Raw genomic sequence first — 8,396 nt, 5'->3', positions numbered from 1 at the left:
AGTGTTTCAAAACTGCTCAATCAAAAGAAAGTTTCTACTCTGTGAGATGAATGCACAGAAGAGAAAGAAGTTTCACAGAATGCTTCTCTGTAGTTTTGATGGAAAGATATTTCGTTTCTCACCATAGGCCTCAAATCTCTCCAAATGTTCACTGGCAGATTCTACAAAAAGAGTGTTTCAAAACTGCTCAATCAAAATATAGGTTCATCTCTGTGAGATGGATGAACAGAACAGAAAGAAGATTCACAGAATGCTTCTGTGTACTTTTTATGGGAAGATATTTCTTTTTTCGCTGTAGGCCTCAATACTCTCCAAATGTCCAATAGCAGTTCCTACAAAAACGCGTGTTTCAAAACTGCTCAATCAAAAGAAAGGTTCAACTCTGTGAGATGAATGTACAGAACAGAAAGGCGTTTCATAGAGTGATTCAGTGCAGTTTTTATTTGAAGATGTTTCATTTTTCACCCTAGGCCTCAAAGCGCTCCACATGTCCACTTGCAGATTCTACAAAAAGAGTGTTTCAAAACTGCTCAATCAAAAGAAAGGTTCTACTCTCTGAGATGAATGCACAGAACAGAAAGAAGTTTCACAGAGTGCTTCCGTGTAGTTTTTATGGGAAAATATTTTGTTTTTCACCGTTGGCCTCAATGTTCTCCAAATATGCACTTGCAGATTCTACAAAAGGAGTGTTTCAAAACTGCTCAATGAAAAGGGAGATACAACTCCATTAGATGAATGCACAGATCAGAAAGAAGTTTCACAGAATACTTCTATGTAGATTTTATTTGAAGATATTTCGTTTTTCTCCAAAGGCCTGAAATCACTCCAAATATCCACTTGCAGATTCTACAAGAAGAGTGTTTCAAAATTGCTCAATCAAGAGAAATGTTCAACTCGTTGAGATGAATGCACAGATCAGAAAGAAGTTTCACAGAATGCTTCTGTGTATCTTTTATCAGAAGATAGTTTGTTTTTCACATAGGCCTCAATGTTCTCCAAATGTCCATTTGCAGATTCTACAAAAAGAGTGTTTCAAAACTGCTCAATCAAAAGGAACTTTTAACTCTGTTACATGAATGCAGAGATATGAATGAAGTTTCACAAAATGCTTCTGTGTAGTTTCTATTTGAAGTTATTTCATTTCTCACCATAGGCCTCAAAGCACTGCAAATGTCCACTTGCGGATTCTCCAAAAAGATTGTTTCAAAATGCTCAATCAAAAGAAAGGTTCAATTCTGTTAGATGAATGCACAGATCAGAATGAAATTTCACCGAGTGCTTCTGTGTAGTTTTTATCTGAAGATATTTCATTTCTCACCATAGGCTTAAAAGCACTCCAAATGTCCCCTTGGAGATTCTACAAAAAGAGAGTTTCAAAACTGCTCAATCAAAATCTCTAAGGAGTGTCCAAAATGGTAAAATTCTGAAGCATGCTCAAATAAAACTATAGTAGGAAAGGAATTTTTTTCTCAATCTTTTGAGTGTTCAACACAGAAAGAGTGTAACGATTTTCCCCACATACTGCTGTTCCCAGCAATGGTTACACATTTGAATGGTTTTAAGAGGAAGCAATGTAATTATAGTCTTTCTAGTTCTCAAAGGGGTATAATTTCACATTGCATTATTCTCTCTCTCTCCCTCTTCTTTTTTTTTTTTTTTTTTGGCTGGTTTAGGTCTATTTCGCTCAGAGGATATAACCTATAACGTGTAAAATATGCAAGAAATATATGTCACCATGTTAAATTAGAGCATTTCATAAATGTCACCTGAATGGCACAACTATACAGTGTGGTCTTATTGTAATTTGCTGCAAAATTAATATAGTAATTATTAACAAGATGATGTTTTGACTTTATCAAAATGAAAGATCTCATAGAAGCATTTATTTCAAACATGAATAAATGTATTTTCCATGTCTATAGTTAATGTTGTGTAAAGATACACTTAAGAAAAGTTAAAAAAAAACAAAAAAAAACAAAAGGTAGGTTCATCTCTGTGAGATGAATACACAGAACAGAGAGAATTTTCACAGAATGCTTCTGTGTAGTTTTTATTTGAAGATATTTATTTTTCCACGATAGTCCTCAAAGAGCTCCAAATGTCCACTTGTAGACTCTACAAAAAGAATGTTTCAAAACTGCTCAATGAAAAGACAGGTTCATCTCTGTTAGATGAAAGCACAGAATAGAAAGCAGTTTCACAGAATGATTCTGTGTAGTTTTTATTTGAAGATATTTCGTATGTCACCATAGGCCTCAGAGCTCTCAAAATGTCCACTTGTAGATTCTACAAAAAGAGTGTTTCTAAACTGCTCAATCCAAAGTAAGGTTCATCTCTGTGAGATGAATGCACAGATCAGAAAGAAGTCTCACAGAATGCTTCTGTGCAGTTTTTATTTGAAGATATTTCGTTTCTCACCATAGGCCTCAAAGCACTCCAAATGTCCCTTGCAGATTCTACAAAAAGAGTGTTTCAATACTGCTCAATCAAAAGACAGGTTCTACTCTGTGAGATGAATGCATAGAACAGAAAGAAGTTTCACAGAATGCTTCTGTGCAGTTTTTATGGGAAGATATTTCATTTTTTACAATTGGCCTCAATGTTCTCCAAATGTCCAGTTGCAGATTCTACAAAAAGAGTTTTTCAAAACTGCTCAATCAAAAGAGAGATACAACTCTGTTAGATGAATGCATGGATCAGAAAGAGGTTCCACAGAATACTTCTGTGTAGTTTTTATTTGAAGATATTTCTTTTTTCACCATAGGCTTGAAATCTCTCCAAATATCCACTTGCAGATTCTACAAAAAGAGGGTTTCAAAAGTGCTCAATCAAAAGAAATGTTCAACTCTTTGAGATGAATGCACAGATCACAAAGAAGTTTCACAGAATGCTTCTCTGTAGTTTTTATTGGTGGATACTTCCTTTTTCCCCATAGACCTCAAAGCACTCCAAATGTCCACTTGCAGAATCCACAAAAAGAGGGTTTCAAAACTGCTCAATAAAAAGTAAGGTACATCTCTGTGAGATGAATCCACAGATCAGAAAGAAGTTTCACAGAAAGCTTCTGTGTATTTTTTATGGGAAGTTATTTTGTTTTTCACCATAGGCCTCAATATTCTCCAATTGTCCACTTGCAGATTCTACAAAAAGATTGTTTCAAAACTGCTCAATCAAAAGAAAGGTTTACCTCTGTTACATGAATGCAGAAATCGGAATGAAGTTTCACAGAATGATTCCGTGTAGTTTTTATCTGAAGTTATTTCGTTTCTCACCGTAGGCCTCAAAGCACTGCAAATGTCCACTTGCGGATTCTACAAAAAGAGTGTTTCAAAACTGCTCAATGAAAAGAAAGTTTCAATTCTGTTAGATGAATGTGCAGATCAGAATGAAGGTTCACAGAACGCTTCTGTGTAGTTTTCAATTGAAGATATTTCATTTCTCACCATAGGCTTTATAGTGCTCCAAATGTCCCCTTGGAGATTCTACAAAGAGAATGTTTCAAAACTGCTCATTCAGAAGGTAGGTTCACTTCTGTGGATGAATACACAGAACAGAGAGAATTTTCACAGAATGCTTCTTTGTAGTTTTTATGGAAAGATGTTTCTTTTTTCACCAAAGTCCTCAATGCTCTCCATATGTCCAATTGCAGATTCTACAAAAAGCCTGTTTCAAAACTGCACAATCAAAAGAAATGTTCCACTCTCTGAGATTAATGTATCGATCACAAGGAAGTTTCACAGAATGCTTCTGTGCAGATTTTATTTGAAGATATTTCTTTTTCCAAGATAGGCTTCAATGTTTTCCAAATGTCCACTTGCAGATTCAACAAAAATAATGTTTCATAACTGCTCAATCATAAGAAAGGTTCAACTCTGTTACATGAATGCACAGATCAGAAAGAATTTTCACACAATGCTTCTGTGTAGTTATTTGAAGATATTACTTTTTCTATGATAGTCTTCAAATCACTCCAAATTTCCACTTGCAGACTCTACAAAAAGAGGGTTTCTAAACTGCTCAATCAAAAGAAAGGTTCAACTCTGTGAGATGAGTGCACAGATAAGAAAGAAGTTTCAGAGAATGCTTCCCTGTAGTTTTTATCAGTGGATAGTTCCTTTTTCCCTATAGGCCTCAAAGCACTCCAAATGTCCACTTGCTTATTCTACTAAAAGAGTCTTTCTAAACTGCTCAATCAAAAGTAAGGTTGATCTCTGTAAGGTGAATTCACAGATCAGAAAGAAGTTTCATAGAATGCTTCTGTGTAGTTTTTATTGGAAGATATTTCTTTTTTCACCATAGGCCTCAATGCTTTCTTAATGTCCACTTGAGGATTCTACCAAAAGCGTGTTTCAAAACTGCACAATCAAAAGAAATGTTCCAATCTCTGAGGTTAATGCACAGATCATATATAAGTTTCACAGAATGCTTCTGTGTAGTTTTTATTTGAAGACATATCTTTTTCCACGATAAGCCTCCAATCGCTCCAAATGTTGACTTGCTGACAGCATGGCACTGATACCACAACAGAGAAATAGATCAATGGAACAGAACAGAGCCCTCAGAAATGATGCCGCATATCTACAACTATCTGCTCTTTGACAAACATGACAAAAACAAGAAATGGGGAAAGGATTCCTTATTTAATAAATGGTGCTGGGAAAACTGGCTAGCCATATGTAGAAAGCTGAAACTGGATCCCTTCCTTACACCTTATACAAAAATTGATTCAAGATGGATTAAAGAGTTAAATGTTAGACCTAAAACCATTAAGATCCTACAAGAAAACCTAGACAATACCATTCAGGACATAGGCGTGGGCAAGGACTTCATGTCTAAAACACCAAAAGCAATGGCAACAAAAGCCAAAATTGACAAATGGGATCTAATTAAACTAAAGAGCTTCTGCAAAGCAAAAGAAACTACCATCAGAGTGAACAGGCAACCTACAGAATGGGAGAAAATTTTTGCAACCTACTCATCTGACAAAGGGCTAATATCCAGGATCTACAATGAACTCAAACAAATTTACAAGAAAAAAACAAACAACCCCATCAAAAAGTGGGCAAAGGACATGAACAGACACTTCTCAAAAGTAGACATTTATGCAGCCAAAAAACAGATGAAGAAATGCTCATCATCACTGGCCATCAGAGAAATGCAAATCAAAACCACAGTGAGATACCATCTCACACCAGTTAGAATGGCCATCATTAAAAAGTCAGGAAACAACAGGTGCTGGAGAGGATGTGGAGAAATAGGAACACTTTTACACTGTTGGTGGGACTGTAAACTAGTTCAACCATTGTGGAAGTCAGTGTGGCAATTCCTCAGGGATCTAGAACTAGAAATACCATTTGGCCCAGCCATCCCATTACTGGGTATATACCCAAAGGACTATAAATCATGCTGCTTCAAAGACACATGCACATGTATGTTTATTGCGGCACTATTCACAATAGCAAAGAATTGGAACCAACACAAATGTCCAACAACGATAGACTGGATTAAGAAAATGTGGCACATATACACCATGGAATACTATGCAGCCATAAAAAATGATGAGTTCATATCCTTTGTAGGGACATGGATGAAAGTGGAAAACATCATTCCTAGTAAACTATCGCAAGGACAAAAAAAACAAACACCGCATGTTCTCACTCATAAGTGGGAATTGAACAATGAGAACTCATGGACACAGGAAGGGGAACATAACCCTCTGAGGACTGTTGTGGGGTGGGGGAGGGGGAGGGACAGCATTAGGAGATATACCTAATGCTAAATGACAAGTTAATGGGTGCAGCAAAACAACATGGCACATGGATACATATGTAACAAACCTGCACATTGTGCACATGTACCCTAAAACCTAAAGTATAATAATAAAAAAAAGAGAAAAAAAAAGCAAAAAAAACTGCCCAATCAAAGGAAAGGTTCAACTCTGTTAGATGAATGCACAGATCACAAAGAATTTTCACAGAATGCTTCTGTGTAGTATTTTTTTGAAAATATATTGTTTTTCACTATAAGCATGAAAGTGCTCCAAATGTCCACTTGCAGATCCTACAAAAAGAGTGTCTCGAAATTGCCCAGTCAAAGAAAGTTTCAACTCTGTGAGATGAATTCACAGATCAGAAAGAAGTTTCACAATATGCGTCACTGTAGTTTTTATGGGTGGATAATTCCTTTTCCCTATAGGCCTCAAGGCACTCCAAATGTCCATTTGCAGATTCTACAAAAAGAGTGTTTCAAAACTGCTCAATCAATAGTAAGGTTGAACTTTGTGAGATAAATGCACGGATCAGAAACCAGTTTCACAGAATGTTTCTGTGTGGTTTTTATGGGAAGATATTTCGTTTTTCACCATAGGCCTCAGAGTTCTCTAAATGTCCATTTGCAGATTCTACATAAAGAGTGTTTCAAAACTGCTCAATCAAAAGAAAATTTCAACATTGTTGGACATTTGGGTTGGTTCCAACTCTTTGCAACGATAGACTGGATTAAGAAAATGTGGCACATATATACCATGGAATACTATGCAGCCATTAAAAATGATGAGTTCGTGTCCTTTGTAGGGACATGGATGAAACTGGAAAACATCATTCTCAGTAAACTATCGCAAGGACAAAAAACCAAACACCGCATGTTCTCACTCATAGGTGGGAATTGAAAAATGAGAACTCATGGACACAGGAAGGGGAACATCACATTCCAGGGACTGTTGTGGGGTGGGGGGAGGGGGGAGGGACAGCATTAGGAGATATACCTAATGCTAAATGACGAGTTAATGGGTGCGGGAAATCAACATGGCACATGGATACATATGTAACAAACCTGCACATTGTGCACATGTACCCTAAAACCTAAAGTATAATAAAAATAAATAAATAAATAAATAATAAATAAATATCAATAAAAGAAAGTTCAACATTTTTAGATGAATGCACAGATCAGAATGAAGTTTCACAGAATGCTTTTGTGTAGTTTTTATTTGAAGATATTTCATTTATCACCATATGCCTCGAAGCGCTCCAAATGTCCACTTGCAGACTCTACAAAAAGAATGTTTCAGAACTGTTCAGTCAAAAGACAGTTTCAACTCTGTGAGATGAATGCACAGAATAGAAAGAAGTTTCACAGAATGATTTTGTGAAGTTTCTATTTGAAAGTATTTCGTTTTTTACCATAGGAATCAGAGCTCTCCAAATGTCCACTTGCAGATCCTACAAAAACTGTGTTTCTAAACTGCTCAATCAAAAGAAAGGTTCTACTCTGTGAGATGAATGCACAGAACAGAAAGAAGTTTCAAAGAATGTTTCTGTGTAGTTTTTATGAGAAGATATTTCGTTTTTCAGCTTTGGCCTCAATGTTCTCCAAATGTCCACTTACAGATTCTACAAAAACAGTGTTTCAAAACTGCTCAATCAAAAGAACAGCTCTATTCTGTGAGATGAATGCAGAGAACAGAAAGAAGTTTCACAGAATTCTTCTGTGTAGTTTTTTTGGGAAGATATTCCGTTTTTCACTGTAGGCCTCAATGTTATCCAAATGTCCACTTGCAGATTCTGAAAAAACAGTGTTTCAAAACTGCTCAATCAAAAGATAGTTCGATCTCTGTGAGATGAATGCACAGAACAGAAAGAAGTTTCACAGAAGGCTTCCGTGTAGTTTTTATGGGAAGATATTTCTTTTTTCACCATAGGCCATAAAGCTCTGTAAATGTCCAATTGCAGATTCTACAAAAATCCTGTTTCAAAAATGCACAATCAAAAGAAAGGTTCCACTCTCTGAGAGGAATGCACAGATCATATAGAAGTTTCACTGAATGATTCTGAGTTGTTTTTATTAGAAAATATTTCTTTTTCCACGACAGGCCTCAAAGCGCTCCAAATGTCCACTTGTAGACTCTACAAAAAGAATCTTTCAAAACTGCTCAATCAAAAGAAAGATTCAACTCTGTTAGATTAATGTACAGATCAGAAAGAAGATTCACAGAATGCTTCTGTGTAGTTTTTATTTGAAGATATTTCGTTTCTCAACATAAGCTTCAATGAGCTCCAAATGTCCACTTGCAGATTCCACAAAAAGATTGTTTCAAATGTTCTCAATGAAAAGATAGGTTCATTTCTGTGTGATGAATGCACAGAACAGAGAGAAGTTTCACAGAATGCTTCTGTGTAGTTTTTATGGGAAGATATTTCTTTTCCACCATAGGTCTCAATACTCTCCAAATGTCCAATTGCAGATTCTACAAAAAGCGTGTTTCAAAACTGCTCAAAAGATAGGTTGTACTCTGTGAGATGAATGCACAGAACAGAAAGAAGTCTCACAGAATGCTTCTGTGTAGTTTTTATGGGAAGATATTTTGTTTCTCACCGCAGGCCTCAATGTTCTCCAAA

This window comes from Nomascus leucogenys, chromosome 15 (genome assembly GCF_006542625.1).
Source record: "Nomascus leucogenys isolate Asia chromosome 15, Asia_NLE_v1, whole genome shotgun sequence".
Taxonomy (NCBI): Eukaryota; Metazoa; Chordata; class Mammalia; order Primates; family Hylobatidae; genus Nomascus; species Nomascus leucogenys.
Note: the sequence above shows the minus strand (reverse complement) of the source record.